This window comes from Oryctolagus cuniculus, chromosome 6, assembly GCF_051225735.1.
Source record: "Oryctolagus cuniculus isolate XC-2025 breed Fujian yellow rabbit chromosome 6, ASM5122573v1, whole genome shotgun sequence".
NCBI classification, from domain to species: domain Eukaryota; kingdom Metazoa; phylum Chordata; class Mammalia; order Lagomorpha; family Leporidae; genus Oryctolagus; species Oryctolagus cuniculus.
In genome coordinates, this window is record NC_142872.1 from 83,748,983 (window position 1) to 83,767,409 (window position 18,427).

General features: G+C 42.3%; 1 protein-coding gene and 1 pseudogene across 3 annotated transcripts in view; one reads left to right on the forward strand and one right to left on the reverse strand.

Annotated features, from left to right (window-relative positions):
- Window positions 1-18,427, forward strand: part of FAM110B (family with sequence similarity 110 member B) — a 174,847-nt gene that overhangs the window by 14,890 nt on the left and 141,530 nt on the right. The gene's annotated exons all lie outside the window — the stretch shown is intronic.
- LOC100359278 (sugar transporter SWEET1 pseudogene) lies at window positions 11,881-13,664 on the reverse strand (annotated as a pseudogene). Its single transcript, XR_016234927.1, has one exon. The product of XR_016234927.1 is annotated as a sugar transporter SWEET1 pseudogene (transcript).

Here is an 18,427-nt window from a genome sequence, read left to right on the forward strand (position 1 = left end):
GGGCACACAGGTACGATGAATCCTTCTAGTCGTGGGGTGGAGAGGCTGGTGGAGGGCATGTGCTGAGTGGCATTTTCCCTGGGCTCTCAGGTCTCATCCCCCCGAGCTTGCCGGGTGGCGTGAACATTCTGATGTCGTTTGCTTTCCCAGGCTCCTGCCTCCATGCCAGGTGGCTTTCAGATGCCCTGATACTCACTTCGCCTTGTGCCGTCTCTCTAGCATTCCCCTCTTCCCACCAGACCTGGGAGGGGCTGTTGAAAGTCCTGACACGGATTTCCTTAACCCATCTTTCCCCTCCTGAAAGGCTATGTTGGGAACCAATGAGCTGCCTTCAGGAATGAAGGCTGGTTGGTCTTTCTTAGCAATAAAGATTTCTCTCAATACAGAACAAGATAGCAAATACCTGATGTTACAGAATCTTTGCTCTCAGCGGATCAAAGGTGCATGATGGAAGCCAGGAGTATCGAGTCTAGAAGAAGCAGGCGAAGGGGAGAGGTTTGAGGAGTCTCTGGCTGTCCTTGGGCCCACAGCGTGGGCTGGTGCCTGGGTGCTGTCTTCCTGTCCCAGCTGGGCATACTCTAGGTCTCTGCCAACACTTGGTTACTGTTACTTTGTGGGCTGGAGAGATTCATGGGTTGTGTTTGTTCTCCACATTGCTGAACCAAGACCCAAGGAGGAAAGTGTTAGGGAGACGGGTTCCAACTTACTCTAAGGTCAGAGATGACCCAGGCCAAAGTGGGCTGCCACAGGGCTGGGATGAGGGGCCAGTGGGACTGGACAATCATCTTTCTGATCCTGCACACCAAGGTTGAGGTTGTTTTAGCCTGGCGCACACGCTGACCTCACCCATAACCTGCAGTTGATGTTGCTATTTGTAGCCCCATTCCCCCCTTTTTTTAATTTCTCATTTTGGGTTTATTTCATCATGCCATAGAAACTCTCAATGCTCCACCACAGACTTCACAAAGTCTATTCAGGGTGCTCTCAGGGGCACAATGTGGGAAAATAAGGTCACTTCTCTCCTTAACACTGAAATAAACTGATAAATGCTGCTAGGCAGAGTACAGGAGGAGAGAAGTGGTTGCCTTCCGTTCTGCAAGGTGTGTTCCTGTGCTGTGGATGTGGCTGGAGCATGGGCCTTAATGTGAACAGGAGCTGACTGCATTACGTCCTGGGGTCTGCGCATGAAGAGTGACAGTTTTGCCTTCCCTCTTCTCTGAAGAATCAGGGTTCAACTGTCATGGTAGCTATCAGTTGTTATCAGAAAGGCCTTTCCAGAGCTGGGCGTCTGGTGCAGCAGTTGACACCTGCATCCCCGATGGGAGTGCTTGACTTCAGGTCTCGACTCTGATCTTGATCCAACTCCTGAGACAGCAGGTGATGGCTCATGTAGTTCGGCTCCTGCCATCCCCATGGGAGACTTGGATGAGTTCCTAGTTCCTAAGTTTGGCCCACTCCTGGCTGTTGTGTGTATTAGGGATGTGAACCTGTATATAGGATCTCTCTGCCTCTGTCTCTTCTTTCTCTTTCTGACTTTCAAATATAAAAAATAATTTTAAAAAGGCCTTTCAAGATGACTGATTCCAGAGGTCCCATCTGTAGCCCCGGAAGAACATCTGGGACTCTGTAGTTTTCTGGGCCTCCTCTCCTGAGTGGGAACTGGTGAGACTTTAGGGGTGGAGAGGTGTCCTATCTGGTGTGGCTGATGCACAGGCTGCTTTGGGAGCCCTGGATTTGGGTCAGTGCTTTGCAGAAGTTGGCACATCAGAGGCATGGGGGGATTTCTATTGAAACAAATTGCCAGTCTAGCACAGAGTTTCTGATTCAGGAGATCTGAGGAGGGCATAGGGATGTGCATTTCTCATGAATCTCCTGGGGCTGCTGTCTCTGCCTGGGCCAAGTCTTCATTGGAGAGGTGCAGGGTGCTAGTTCTGAGCCTCCAAGCTCTGTGAGCTGCAGGATTTGGGGGGATGGGGGGTTATCAAGATGGGAGTCTTGTTGGGAAAATGCTGCAGAGGCCAGAAAGGACAGTGAACGTCCTGGAGCAGAGGAGCTGTGCTGTCACCCTGTCACTGGCTTTCACCCTCCCATCAAGAGCCTCCATTGCAGTCCCTCTTTAAGGCATTGAAACAGATACTAACAAGTTGATTGAATTTAGAGGAATATAGTGAAGTTCATTTCTAAATTTATGCTTAGCTCCCTAAGTAAAAGCGCCCTTTTAAAACATGTTTTTGAAAAACATGGTTTTGAAAAGTTTCAAGGATTTGAAGTGAAATCTTGGTAAATGTGGCCTATAATTAAATAACTCTTATTTTGGAAACAAATTTAATTCCTAGAATATTGAACTGTTTCTCATTATATCATTCAACTCTTTAAGTTTTTTTTTTCCTTTGCTTTAATTATAGTTGACCCATTTAATCTGAGCACTTCATAAAAAAACACTGAGGTCTTTTTAAATGCGTTTCAGCATCTGAGAAACCTGATGTCTCTCTGAATGTGGCCAGAGGGAACTAGAACATGTACCCTCTATGCGGCTTTGATGATTTTTTTAGTCTATGAAATAGATACTTTAAGACAAATGATTATGTTGGGCAAAGAGAAAGCCAGGTGAGGAAGTAAAGTTCGTATTATCTATTGTTCCATAACAAATGTTACTCAGATTCAGTGGGTCAAATGACACAGATTTCCTGTCTCCATCTTCCTGTAGGGAGTTGGGGTATCGTGTCTGCGAACTTTTGGTTTAGGGCTTCCCAGGAGGGTGCAGTCACCTGGAAGCTGGAATGAGCCTGTGGGCTCCACTTTCAAGGCTGCTCAGGGAGACTCCTGGGGAGCTAATGTAGGCTAAGGGCTGGAGGAGTTTAGCTCCTCCCGACCTTGAGCCTTTCATGGTGCTGGTTGAACTTTCTTGGTCACAGGTCACACTCCTGACCGGGGAAGAGCCCAAAGGATGATCTTAAACAATGTCCCTGACTTGCTGGCTACCCCATTCCAGGCATCCAACAAGTGCTTCTTGAGTTCTGCCTAGACACACCTATGGTGTCTTGTGCCCTTCAGGAGCACATGGACCACCAAAGAGAAGGCTAAACTTGGCACTCAGGAGAGGACTGTGCAGCTTGCATAGTGCTCTCTGCCTGAAGTGCGGAACTGAAGTCCAGAAAAGCTTTCTGGAAAAAGAACCTGACACCTGATCAGGTCTAGCTACTTGGCAGGGAAAGGTAAGTGTTAGCTAGGTGAGGGGATAGATGGGGAATGGAGAGTGGGGGAGGAAATTCAAGAGGGACATTCTTGCCAGATGGGATGGACCAACTCAAGGATCTAAAACAGATGTGGAACACCTGAGTTGGGGAAAGATGTGAATAATGAATAAATCCAGTATGCCAGGTAGGCTTCTGAGGGGAATCTATGATTCTCCTCCACTTCACAGGGATATAGAATGTGAAGAAAGTAATGTATATACTAGTTAATTGTTTCTATGTTTTCAAATGCTCAGTGTATTAAACTTTTATAACCTTAACAATTTTGGGGTCTACTTCTATCAATTATTGAATTCAGATTGCTAAAGATCTTGCATTATGATGTGAATTTCTATGTTTATCTCTTTGGTTCCATAGATTTTTTTCTTCACTTAGTTTGAGGTTATATAATCAGGCACATGCACATGTAGAACTCTAATGTATTTGTTCTGTGTTAACTCTTTAATCCTTGTGTCATGGTCAGTCCCTATCTCTGGGAATACTTCTTAGCTTGACGCCTACTCCATATGATTTAGCCACACCAGCATCTTCATGATAGTGTTTGCATGGATCAATATATGTGTATTTATATCATTTATCTTCCATTATTTTTTAAAATCTGTCTCTACATATTTTTTATAAATAGCATGTAGTTAGATGTTGCTTTTTTATCTTGTCTTGAAAAACTTTCCCTTCTAATTGAAATATTTTATCCATTTACATTTAATGTAATTTACATTGATATTATACATTGACATAATTTATTTTTAGGTTTTATTTGTGTTGGATTTGTCTGACCTGTTTGCTTTTTCTTTGCCTCATTTTAGATTAATCAAGTATATTTTGTATGTCATTTTCTTGGCTTTTTAGAAAACGTTAGGTTTTATTCTTAGTGACTTCTCTAGGGGTATGATAAATAGATACACAGAAATATAATCATCATCTACATTGAATTAATATTGTACTACTTCACAATCAGTGTAGTAATGTTGCAACTATATATGCCCATTCACTGCCTTACCTCTTGAGATATTGCTACATTTCTTTTTACTTCTAACATCACCGTGTATTGTTATTTTTTGTTATACAACCAATTATCTTTTTAACAGGTAAACAGAAGATCCATACACATACCTATGCACACACACACACACACACACAGAGACATGCTCGCATGCACCCACATACCATTTTTGTGCTCTTCTTTCTTTTCTTCCTGTTGCTGTTAAGTTTTATGAATTGGTATAATTTCCCTTAAGCCTCTATGTATGTTGTAGTGTGGATCTGCTAGTGATGAAATTTCAGTACTTTCATTTAGCAGAAAAATCTTTAATTTGCCTTTAGTGTCGATTGGGAATTTTCCCAAAAATGCTATTGTTAGTTGGTAGTTTATTTTCTCCTCTTCCTACCTCTCACCCCTTCTGCCTTTGACACTTTCAGTATGATATTTCATTGCGGCTTTTCTTGTTCCTCAGAGTTGACCATCATTGTTATATTTGTTCCCTTGCTTGTAATGCTCTTTTTTTCTCTTGATTTTAAAGTTTGTTGCTTATCTTTTGTTTTAGCAGTTAGACTATGATATGCCTGTGTGACTTTGTCTTTAAATTTATCTGCTTCAAATTCTTTGAGCTTGTTGGTTAGTGGATTTGATCCCTATCCCAAATTTTGCACATTTCATCCACAGTTCTTCAAATATTTTTAAACTAAATTCAAATAATTAAATTTTTATGGTTCTCTCTTTCCCCATCTCTTGTAATTATTCATGTTTTATTATTTGATATTATTTTGAAAGTCACCTGCATTTCATGTTTTCCCCATTGTTCCTTTATTTAGTCTTTTTTTAAAAACGATTTATTTATTTATTTGAAAGTCAGAGTTACAGAGAGAGAGAAGAGAGGAGAGAGAGAGAGAGAGAGAGAGAGAGAGGTTTTCCATCCATCCCAAATAGCCGCAACAGCCGGAGCTGTGCCGATCTGAAGCCAAGAGCCAGGAGCTTCTTCTGGTTCTCCCGCGTGGGTGCAAGGGCCCAAGGACTTGGGGCATCCTCTACTGCTTTCCCAGACCATAGCAGAGAGCTGGATCGGAAGTGGAGCAGCTGGGTCTTGAACTGGCGCCCATATGGGATGCTGATGCTTCAGGCCAGGGTGTTAACCCACTGAACCACCACGCTGGCCCTGCCTTTTTTAGTCTTTAATTTGGGAAACTTAGATTTACGGATTTTTTTTTTCTGTAATGTCCAGTTAGTAAATCCATCCAATAAATTTTTTACTTCAAATACTGTATTTTTAGTCTAAGATTTTATTTAGTGCTGTTTTAGAGTTTTTGTTTCTGTCCTAAAGTTTCCCATTTTTCTCCCAGTGGATGCATGTTTTAATAGAAATTACTTAACATTTTTGTTAGAGTTCAAAGTCCTTGGTTCCTAATCTAATTTACTGAGTGATCTGTTATTCTATTCTTAACTGTGTTCACTTTTTTTTAATGGATTTTTTTTTAAAGATCCATTTATTTTACCTGAAAGTCACAGTCACACAGAGAGAGAAGGAGAGGCAGAAAGAGAGAGAGGTCTTCCATCCGCTGGCCCACTCCCCAGATGGCTGCAATGGCCGGAGCTGCACCGATCCAAAGCCAGGAGCCTCTTCCAGGTCTTCCATGCGGGTGCAGGGGCCCAAGGACCTGGGCCATCCTCCATTGCTTTCCCAGGCCATAGCAGGGAGCTGGATCGGAAGTGGAGCAGCCGGGTTTCGAACTGGTGCCCATATGGGATTCCGGCACTGCAGGCAGTGGCCCCACCCTCTATGCTACAGTGCTGGCCCCAGTGTGTTCACTCTTAATTATGGTTCACATTTTACTGTTTATGTGTTTTGTAATTTTTGAAATTGTATTCCATGTGTTGTAGATAAAAATTGTAGAGTCCAAAAATATGCATAATCATATAATAATATTTTGTTTTATTTCTGGAGAGTGTATTTTTTTTTTCATGCACCCAGGTGTGTAGGTATTTAAGCAAGAGGGCTGCCTAAGAACAGAAGTGGAGCCTCAGTTTCTGTTTTCTCATTGAGTTTGTATGTCAGAGAATGTTCCAGGAAAGCTTATTTTGCAACATTGTCCTCACAGCAGGGTCTACCCTAAACAAAGAAAGCCTTGAGATATGTATAAAGATACATACTAGATGTTGCTCTTCTTTCCAGTGTCCTAGCCACTGGCTACAACAGCCCAGCAAACTGCTGCTCCAGGAGGCAGTTTCTTTAGAGAGTTCTACCTTCCCATTGGCTCCATTGCTTGTCCCAAGTGACTGAAACTTTCTTTTGAGCAATACCCACCTGCTGCTGATGATTTGGAGACACTCCAGGAAAGTGGACCCCTTGTGTTCCCTAGTATTATTAATACTAGGGGCTACATGCTCAGAGCCCTCAGAATTCAGCTGAGGTTTGAATTGTACATGTGTTAGAGTTCAGCTGATCAACCTTTAGAAACAGTATTTGTCAGTACTGCAGATGGGAAAGGGTTGGACTATAATTGTAGATCATTTTATTCTTGTTTAGATTCAAAGATTGAAATACAGTGAGACTCTATGGGCTACATGGTTTCTCTTGGCTCTCTTGCCCCTCCACTGTTGCTTTCTTTTCTGAAGGCTGGGGTTGGAGGAGGGAGGGATATATTAGAAGACCTTATAGGAAAAAAACGCATTTGCAATTCTTCAGATTCCCATCTGGCCTACTGGCTCAAGCATCAGGTAAGACTTGCCTGGCTCCTCATTCCCAGTAGTCCCTCCAAGGTAAGGAAGCTAGAGTGGCTTCAGCTCACTGGGTAATGGCTTGTTTTTTGCCAACATTAGGGCCACCAAGGCATTTTGTATTTATTACTCTATGAGACCCACGAGAAGTATGTTTTCATTTTACTCAGGAGAAATTTCTTACTCATGGTACCAAAAGCCTGTCATGTGGTCCTTATGCTAATTGGTCGTGAAGTCTCCTATGCATTTTTTTTTTATTATTTTTTTTTTATTTTTTTTAAACTTTTATTTAATGCATATAATTTTCCAAAGTACGACTTATGGATTACAATGGCTTCCCCCCCATACCGTCCCTCCCACCCACAACCCTCCCCTTTCCCACTCCCTCTCCCCTTCCATTCACATCAAGATTCAGTTTCTATTATCTTATTATACAGAAGATCAGCTTAGTATACATTAAGTATGGATTTCAACAGTTTGCTCCCACACAGAAACATAAAGTGAAAAATAATAGATGATTTTTTAAATGATGATGATCTCCTATGCATTTTTAAAGCAGATGCACAAAAGTATTTTTTGCAGGACTAGTGGCAAGAGGAGTTTGCTGCTCCTGCAGCCGGGGTCTACGTCTCGTCCCCAAGAAATGTGACAGATTCTTCTTTTTGCTGGATCCCTTGGAAATGGCACAGATCCGTGGGTACAGCTCTGTGTGTTGACAGCCGCCTTCTCCCCTTGGGTCCAGCTTCTTTGCTGTATTCTGCGGAGTGCTGCAGTCTTCCTGTGTTGCTGCCTCTCTTCCCTGCTTGGTCTTTACCTGGTGACTATGAGGATTTGAGGCGCATGGACAAGGAAGAGTGGGCAAGGTGAAGGAACTTTATTGAAACAAGCAAGGGAAGCTATTGGAAGCCAGTGGGTGCTGTGCCAAAAGGGGCTGCCAATGAAGGGCTAGGGGTTTCTGTTTCTAAAGGATGAGGTTTGCCTGATTGGCTTAAGTATATGCTAATGAAGCATTCGCCAAGAGCCAGTCAGGGGATTGGTACTGGAGTAGCCTATTTTATGTAGAATTTCCCAGAGTACTCAGTGAGTTGGGTCCCAGATAGGCAAAACTGGGCAGATGAACAAACAAATGAAGGTTACATTTTATATGTTTCTCCTGTCTCTCAGGGCTCCTGGGGGGTTACACCATGTATATTTTCTCCTTTCTGCTTCCGGGGATCCCTATCAGCATGAAATGTCAGAGTTCTTTTGCTCTGTGGATTCTGGTTGGGGTTGAACAATGGGAAGCACAGATAGGGATCATTTCCCAGTTGAATGTGTTCAGTAACATTGTTCTACATCTAAAATCTGTGTATCTGTGCTAGTCTAAAGAACCACCACTGGTTGCCGGTATCTACCAGCAAAATTGGGTATCTGAAAGGAAATAGAAAATAGAACCAAACGCCATTCTTTTGGATTGCCCAGGAATACTCTTTTTAGTTATGAAACAGCTCCGTCTCACTCAAGTCACAAAACCTGAAAAGCTAAAGACACATACATAAAATTGATCCCTACCATCTCTTCTCCTGATGGGTGAATTGTCACTGATTATTTACTCTGTTTCAAGTACTTTGTCAATGATCTTAAATGTACTGTCATTTAATATTCTGAACAACCCTCAGTAGAAGTGAGATTCCAATTTGAGGTTATTTGACTGTAAAATGTACACTTTTAACTGCGAGGCTGTAAATGCTGCCTTGTTCAACCACTTATCGATGAACCAGTAGTGTTTTATCTACTACCTACTTTATCGTGGGTATTGATTGGAAGATGGAGCGTGATGGACATAAAGGAATTCATACTGTAAAACATAAAATTTGGTTGTGAAAGTAAGGCTTAATAGCTAAAAATGCCAGAAAAGATTATTTAATAAATATTTATATTCTATGGAGCAAGTTATATTAATTTTCATAAAATTCAGTATCACCATTAAGATAGCAAAGTTGCCTTTAATGTAATGGAGGCATTAATTGGAAATTTATTCATATTGTAAATCTTTCTTGACCAGTCACTTTTGTTAACATTAATTTCAGAGAAGTCCTACCTACAGAGTGCAAATAGCAGTCCTTAAATATGGAAGGTTCAGTGCTCAGTGAAATCTTACCCTGACTTATTTAACAAATATGCCATGTGGCATGGCCTGGTTCGTGCACTCTAGTTGCTGGGGAGCAGGCATTGGAAGTTTCTGAAGTGTTCTAAGGAGAAGGGAGCCGTGAACAACTTACTGCCGATGGGGTTGGCATGAGTCTGTCTGGACCCTGAATGTAGTCATGAACATGACACTTTATATTTAGCCTGATTAAAAAGGGTTTGCTGGTGAGAAGCCTTTGGCTCCATGTTTTTGTTCTGAAGGCCAAGGCTTTCTCATGGCACCAGAAGGAAGACATGCCCAGTAGACACCATGATGAAACCTTGGGAATGTTACGCCAAGTGAAATTGGCCAGTCGCAAAAGGATCCCACTTACATACAGTGTGTAGAGTAGTCAGATGCATGGAGGCAGGAAGCAGAGTGGTGGTTGCCAGGGCCTGGGGGAGTGGAGACTAGTGAGTTAACAGTTGTAGGAGAAAGGTTCTGGGGGGAGATGGCAGTGATGGCTGCACAGTACTGTCCATGCCCTGAATACTCCTTAAAAATGGGCTGCAATGGTAAACTTTACATTGTGCATATTTTCCACATTTTCAAAAATGTAGTAATATGAAGCATACTGTCTCAATAAAACCTACCTTTTAACCTTAAAAAGAATGCACAATAGATTGTTTTATACTTTACTAACATTATGCCTAATTTTCCTAGGATAACAGAAAATAACCAGTGTTGATGTTGGCATTGTTCTACTTTTACTTATTAATGAGACGAATTGGTTTTCTTGTGAAGAGCCAAAAGTAGAGATTCTTTGACCTGACGTCCTTGCCACCTGGAAAGCACTTGAGAAGGGCTCCAATTATACTCCAAATCTAGACAGGAGAGCCCAAGCCCAGGGGATATTAGATAGCAATTAGTCTCTCCAGGAGAGAGAAAAGCCATGGGGAAGCTGTGCTGTACATAGGAGCCTGTGTTGTGTGTCATTCACACAGTTTAGGTGATGCTCAAAACCCTTGGACCCTGGGCCCACGGATGATAATATTGTGGAGACTATTTTATTTTATTTTTTTTAGGAAGAAGAAGAAGAAAAGGGAGACTTAAATTTCATCAAATCTTTCTCTTGTGTTTGGCAATGCTTACAGGGATGGGAAATTGCCAGTTTATTGTCCTAGCAGAAAACAAATTTGACATACTTTCTTGGCATGATATTATGAGTTTACTGAAATAATATTATATAATTTTATTTTTATTTTGCAAGCAACACAGTGACTGGATTAATACATAGCCATTTAAAAATAGCAATGCAAAAATCATCTGCCAGATGAGATAAATGCTTTCTGCCTTAGGTGGTTGGGAGTTTTTGAACTCCTATTTTTTTTTTTCTTAAAGAAATAATTTCCATAATGAGAGCTAATAAGGGATTTTGAATGTAGAGAATGTGAATAGCCACACAATGAATATTTCCTGAAACAGTTTCTGCTGGGTGAAGAAGTACTTTGGAAGAACTGCACCGACCAAAGAGTAAATCTCTCTTGATATATTTTGGACTTAGGAAATCTCTAGTGTTTTAAAGGATCAAAAATATTTTAAAAGCTGCTTATTTATTTCCAGAGAGAAAGAAACCTTACACCCGCATGTTTACTCCCCAGACAGCCAAAACTGGACCAGGCTGCAGTCAGGAGCTAATAAAACTCTATCAGAATTTCCCATGTGGGTGGCAAGGGCCCCAAGCTCTTGAGCTATCATGTGCTGTTTCCCAGGATGCATTAGGAGGAAGTTGTACTGGAAGCAGAGGAGCTGGGACTCAAACCATACACTCTGAAAATGCTGTGCAGATGTCCCAAATGGTGGCTTAACCCACTGAGATTCAACATCTGACCCTAAAAACATTTTTATGGGAGCTGGCTCCTGTAGTTTGCGTCCTCAGAGTGGCATAGTAATCCCACATATATATCACAGTCACTCTAGTTTGTATTCATGTATCTGGATCTTAATAACAGGGCTACCCAGCTGCTTGTGGCATGTAGGCTGGGAAACTCGGTTTGCTTTGTAATTTTATTAATTGTTTCTGAGTTGGTATTTCCAGCCACTGACTCACAATCATTGAAATCCTGGGAAATGACAAAATTATTAATTGGTTCATATCCAGTTAGTAATGTGCTACTCTTAAAAACATGTTTGTATAATAAATTGTATGTCCGTGTACCGTTTTCAGGTGTGTTAAAAAAATAAACAGCTAAGATGTGTAACACTCTTGGAAAAAGGTATGCTTTGCAAGGAGGTGCATTTATCCTTAATTTGCAACCAGATACACTTATTCTTTAAAAAATGAGTGACACTGACAATGCAGTAAGCGTTTTATGGGTTTTTCCACCATGTCGTTTTTCAGAAGCATCTGTTTTCGGTCCAACAGTTCTCTGACCATATGTAGCCCTCTAAGTGTTACTGAATATAGAGAATCAATAAGCAAAAGTGATGGGCTGCATTGCACTGAACTTAATGGAACATTTTTATGCACTTTTTATTTTTTGTTAAACACAGAGGAATACAGATATCTGTTTCAACTCAGTCCAGATAAATAAACTATTGGAGTACATAAAAGTGTCTTTTTTAGGGGTCATTATGGCTTTTGAGGTGAATTACAGTGAGGTGGTTATGGTCTTTTTAGTTTGAACTTCAAGAAAATATCTTGTGTGTTATACTCCTGCCTGTTTTGGAGGGAAAAGAAATTTTCTCTGATTATGTAGGAATCAGTGATCCATAACCAAAAAGGGAATAGAAGAAATCTTTATCAGGTAACTCCTATGTGCCTGGTATTTTTACATGTATTAATTTGTTAATTTCTTCTAAAATAGATAGCGTTTCCATTCATGAAAAATGAATTGCCTGATGTGACTTACCCAAGGCTCATAATGAGTTATAGTGCCAGGACCTCGCCCCCTCTGGGAGGCCAACTTTTAATGAGCATTTGCTATGTGTAGGTTTCTTTTCTTCTAATTTTTTTTTTTTTTTTTTGGACAGGCAGAGTTAGACAGTGAGAGAGAGATAGAGAGAAAGGTCTTCCTTTTTGCATTGGTTCACCCCCCAAGTGGCCGCTACGGCCGGCGCGCTACTCTGATACGAAGCCAGGAGCCAGGTGCTTCTCCTGGTCTCCCATGCGGGTGCAGGGCCCAAGGACCTGGGCCATCCTCCACTGCACTCCCTGGCCACAGCAGAGAACTGGACTGGAAGAGGAGTAACCAGGACAGAATCTCACGCCCCGACTGGGACTAGAACCTGGGATGCCGGCACCACAGGCCGAGGATTAGCCTAGTGAGCTGCAGCGCCAGCCTCTTTTCTTCTTTTTTTTTTTTTTTAAAAAAACTTAATATAGTTTTAAATTTACAAAACAAAATTTGTGTAGTACAGAGTTCCCATATAACCCACACCCAACTTCTCCTTAGCCCACTGTCTCTACTCTTTTTGTAATTCAAATTACTTCTATCCCTCCTAGCCTCTAGTAATCAACATTCTGCATTCAAATGGGTTTAAATTTTTTTTTAAAACATTGAAAAATATAAGCGCCTACAGATGAGGGAAATCATGCAATATTTGTCTGTGTCTGATTCAGTTCATTCAACATGATGTCCTCCAGTGCCATCCATTTTACTGCAAATGACAGGGCTCCATTCTTTTTTATGGTGCCACAATTTCTTTATCCATGTATTTTTATTTATTTTTTTGACAGGGGTGGAGAACATTTCATTTTAGGACACATTCTAAAGAAATCACCCCAACCTCAAAATTAAAAAAAAAAGATAATCTCTCTTAAAAAATAAACGTGATTCATCTCCCAGGTTCCACCGGATCGTCTCAGTAAAGCTCTTGTGTTGAGCCCTCTAACTGCAAAGTAGCTGTTTCCCCACAAACTGCTGCACCCTTGGAGCTGGTCAGCAGGGCCGGCTGGAACAAGGAGCTCTCTTTGGTATCCGGTGGGCGTTAAGGGGTGAGGTGAGCTGCCTCAGGCCTGCAGGAGCTGATAGTTCCTGTCTTGCTCCTGTGGGTACTTCCAGAAAAACCAGAAGCGGATAAAGCTGGTGAGGATTCCCGGAAGGTTGGGCACCATGATGTAGGGATCTCAGAGTCGAAACCCATAGAGGGACCAGGGTGGCAATCGGGAGAAGGAGAGTCGTTTTGTTGATTTGGTCTGAATGACCTTGGCCACGTCAGCCAGCAGCGAGAGGTACATGCTGATGGTGAAGACACTGCAGAAGAGGCCCAGCTGCTGAAGCCGGGCCTCGGGGTCAGGCACGGGAGCCAGAGATAGGCATAGCCCTGTAGAAGGAACCGCAACAGGGATGCTGTTGGTAGGAGCACGGCAGGCTTCTGAGGGCGGTAGAGCGGGGACACCAAGATACACAGGGTCTGCAGCACGGCACCCACTGCGTTGACGGACATGAGCATCCCCTCACGGTCCCCTAACTCAGCCAGCCCAGGTTGTTGACATCCGTGGTGAGAAAGGGCAGGAACTGGATGCTGTCCACACTCCGGGTCATCTGCACATGCCTGAGGTCTGAGAGGCCAGTGGAGAGCATGCCGATGGTGCACACAAGCTCCGGAAAGGAGCGAGTCACCATGCCGCCCTCCTCCACCCCACCCCCCCGCAAGTCGGATCCCGCTCTTTATCCATTTATTGGATGATGGACACGTTGGTTGATTCTTCGTCTTGGCTGTTGTGAACAGTGCTATGATAAACATAATCAAGCAGGTATCTCTTTGATACAAGGATTTCATGTCTTTTGGGTATAAACCCAGTGGTGGGATTGCTGGATCTTATGGCAGTTCCATTTCTAGTGTTTTGATAACTCTGCATGCTGTTTTCCATTCTCTTTTATAATACACTGGCATTTTAACCTTTCAATGACTCTTTGAAGCAGGGGCTGTAATTACCTTAATTCTATAGACAAGGAAATGGGACATTTGAGAGGTCAAGCTACCTACTCAAGGTCACATGATGCCTTGGAGGCAGGGTTCAAACCAAGCTGAATTTAGGACAGCCTGGATCCTTCAGGGTGCTGCTTACCTTCTGTCTTCTCAGGCTTCAAGATGACAGTGCATTTGCTGGAGCTTACTCTGTGCCTGTTGCGTAATCCAAGTTGATGCACTGCTGAAGGGTATAACATCAGACAGGATATATAAAAAATAAAACACAAAAAAATCTCAGCTAACTGTGCTATCTTCGAATCCCTGACTCATTCAGAAAATATCTATGAAGTGTCACATCCTGGGCTACATCCTGCAGATTAAGATAACCAGGTAGGGGTTTTATGGTTGAGTGGATACAGCTGTAGGTAATCTTTCTGTCGGGGGCGAATGTTTTGATGGAGACAAGTAAGGTAGGCATGAAGAGGGAGAGGGGATAAAGACTTGGAGAGGTTGAGGAAAGGAGTCTTCAAGGTGGGATTCACTGGGCTAAGAGTGAAAGCACTTACGTCTTCAGATGCACACGAAGGGAATTTTAGACAGGGAAAGGCATGGGAAAGCATAGCCCAGGTGAAAGGGCTCTGCAGTGTGTCAGAGTAGCTGGGGGCCTTGACTGCCATCCGGAGGCCCTGGACTTTCATCTCCCAGGTCAGAGATGGGGAATGCTTGGCCTGCAGGCCGAATAAGGCCCATGAAATCACTTGGTCTGGCCCAGCCAAGGTAACTACAGGCAGGGCTCTTAAGTTCAATAAATGTATAGCAGGCTATCTTCCTCCCTTTTTTCTTTTCTTTTCTTTCTTTTCTTTTCTTTTCTTTTCTTTTCTTTTCTTTTCTTTTCTTTTCTTTTCTTTTCTTTTCTTTTCTTTTCTTTTCTTTTCTTTTCTTTTTCCTTTCCTCTCCTCTCCTCTCCTCTCCTCTCCTCTCCTCTCCTCTCCTCTCCTCTCCTCTCCTCTCCTCTTCTCTTCATGTCTTTTCTCTTCTCCTTTTCTTTCTTCTTTCTTTTTTGAAAGCTTTTATTTAATAAGTATAAATTTCAACTTTTGGATTATAGCGGTTCTTCCCCCAATACCCACCCTCCCACCTCCAAGCCATTCCACCTCCTACTCCCTCTCCCATCCCATTCTTCATTAAGGTTCATTTTTAATTATCTTTATATACAGAAGATCAACTCTATACTAAGTAAAGATTTCAACAGTTTGCACCCACACAGACACACAAAGTATAAAGTATTGTTTGAAGACTAGTTTAACTGTTAATTCTCATACTACAACTCATTAAGGACAGAGGTCCTACATGGGGAGCAAGTGCACAGTGACTCCTGTTGTTGATTTAACAATTGACACTCTTATTTATGATGTTAGTGATCACCCAAGGCTCTTGTCATGAGCTGTCAAGGCTATGGAAGCCTCTTGAATCCACAAACTCTGACATTATTTAGACAGGGCCATAATCAAAGTGGAAGTTCTCCCCTCCCTTCAGAGAAAGGTACCTCCTTCTTCGATGGTCCCGTCTTTCCACCAGGATTTCACTCACAGAGATCTTTCATGTAGGTCATTTTTTGCCACAGTGTCTTGGCTTTCCATGAGAATTTTTTTACGTTGATACTTTTCCATGGCCAGTGAATGATGTTATACATATCTAACAGCCCTTGACAAAGAAATAAAAGGTTTCCCACCCCTGGCACAGGTGATAGGGAGTGCTACAAGACTGTAAGAATTGTTGGCAGAGGGGTAAGGAGACTTGGTCATAATTGCATATGGGACAGAGCCATTTTGCTGCTATGTGGAGGTTGACAGCCTGGGTGTTGGGAAATGGTTTGTGAGTCCATGGTACTGATCATAGATAGCACATTAAGATTCCGTATTAAGATTAGTGTATTCATAATTGTAGTTGCTGCCAGGTCTCCCTATCTTATGAGGCAGTTGGTGAAAATTTGAGATAGTCCACTTGCTGGAATGCACTGATCAGGAGCCACGTTGCTTCTCTGTAACTTCAGCTGAATGATGCCTGCTCCACCATATGACCATCCACCTTGCACGTGTACTCCCAGGCACTTCCCTGGTTGATGCAAATATTTCTAGGTCCCCTTCCTGTCTGTCCATGCCTCAGTATGTCAGAATCTTGTCTTCAGCACTTGCCAGCTTGGATGTGTGATACACACAGGGTCACTCTAGACTCTTGCATCATCTTAGATCTTTAGTTGTGAAAAGTTGGCTACACGACAAAAGATAAAGATCCCGGAAGCTGGGGTTTAGAAGGGAGCTTGTCATGAGAAATTCCAGAGCATGGTAGAAAATTACCCTTCCCTCCTCCACCAGCCAAGAGCAGAGTCATGGTGCTTGTATGGATTTGTACTGAACTCAGTACCTCTGCTGGTTTAGCCTGTAGTTTCACTAGTATTGCTGCAGCGGTTAGTGATATCACAGTTTAGTGATGAACTCAGATTTCTAGGTCTTTTCTCATGTAAATTATAACTTCTACTGTGAAATGAATTATTTAATTTTTTTTTTTTTTGTATGGAGGGCTGGCATTGTGGTGCAATGGCATAAGCTACTGAGTATGACACCAGCATCCCGTGGCTGAGTGCCAGTTTGAGTCCTGGTTGCTCTGCTTCCAACGCAGCTTCCTGCTTATTTCCCATGGGTAGGCAGCAGGGGATGGCTCACTCAAGGGCTTGGGCCCCTGCTACTCATGTGGGAGACCTGGGTGGAGTTCTTGGTTCCTCATGGTGACCTGGTCCATGGCTGTTGTGACCATTTGGGAAGTGACCACTGGATGGAAGATTTTCTCCTCTGTATCTCTCCTTTTCGTTGCTCCACCTTTAAAATAAATAAATTTTAAATTTTGGGGGGTGATGAACTTTATAAGAATAAAGATTTTCTTATGGCTCAATTTTGGAGTCTTTTTCCATGTATTAAGTTAGATAATAGCCCCTCAGGACAGATTTGTTGAATGAACGTTGTTTGATGATTTTTTGACCTAAATTTCACATTAATACTGTAATATTGTTCCAACTTAGCAGTTCAGAATGGTGATTCTATTATGTAACATTGTAGCCATTTTTAACCTTGAATCAATCACCTGTGACTTTGCTATTCCTGTCTTATATATTTATTTACTTTATAGATAAGCATGTTCAGTAGACTGAAGGACAAAGCCTTATAGATACTTAAGAGGCATTTCCCACTTAGGGTATCAAAGTGTTTTTAAGGATAGTTTTGGAGTTGATACATAAAATTACTCTTAGCTTCTGTAAGTGTCCATGCTTCTTGTTTTTTTTCCCCACACATATTTTGGTAGGTCTTCTCTCTCCTGGATGCTACTCGTTTTGGATGATATAGCTCAAGGAAGTTTATTGTTTTACATTGGAGACTAGATGTTAACAGGCCACTTTTTGTAGACAGCCATAACTTTGAGAAAGCAAAAAACAGGGGCTGGCGCCGTGGCACACTGGGTTAATCCTCTGCCCGTGGTGCCGGCATCCCATATGGGCACCGGTTCTAGACCCGGCTGCTCCTCTTTCAGTCCAGCTCTCTGCTATGGCCCAGAAAGGCAGTGGAGGATGGCCCAGGTCCTTTGGGCCCCTGCATCCACGTGGGAGACCTGGAGGAAGCTCTTGGCTCTTGGCTCCTGGCTCCTGGCTTCGGATTGGCGCAGTTCTGGCCGTTGTGGCCATTCGGGGAGTGAACCAACGGAAGGAAGACCTTTCTCTGTGTCTCTCTCTCATTGTCTGTAACTCTACCTGTCAAATAAATAAATAAAATTAAAAAAAAAAGAAAGCAAAAACAGTGGAATGATTTAGCCTCCCTGTATGTAGGACTGACTGACTTTTTCTTCCTTGATGGTCTTCAAGTACTTGGCTCTCACTAAGGATAATCCTTATGTATTTGTAGACACTGAGGGCCATTTGCTGGAGGGATGGCAGGTCTTATAATGAAGGTAGAGAACTTTCAAATTAAATACTGGTAGCACTGAATTCTTTTAAAATCACTTGTTAAGGGTAAGTCCAAGGAATTTTCACAAATATGCCGAGTCTGGGGCCCTCTACTGCAGGCATGATCTAGACTGTTTCTCTCACCTCAGTGTGCCTTTCATGCCTCTCCACAGTGCGTTCCTTTCCTTCAGGCTCTGAGCCCGGGTCATCACTGATCTACTTTTTATTGCAATAGTGGTGTCTTTTCTAAAACTTCCTATTATGGACATCGCACATAGAGTTTTTTGATTTGTCTTTTTTTTCTTTTTGTGATATACTTCTTTGAGGTTCTTTTATGCCGTTGTATGTATCAGTAATTATTTCCTTTTTATCAGTGAGTATTAGCATGTGTAACACACGGAGAATTTGCTTATCTATTCAGCAGTTAATGGACATTTGAGTTCTTT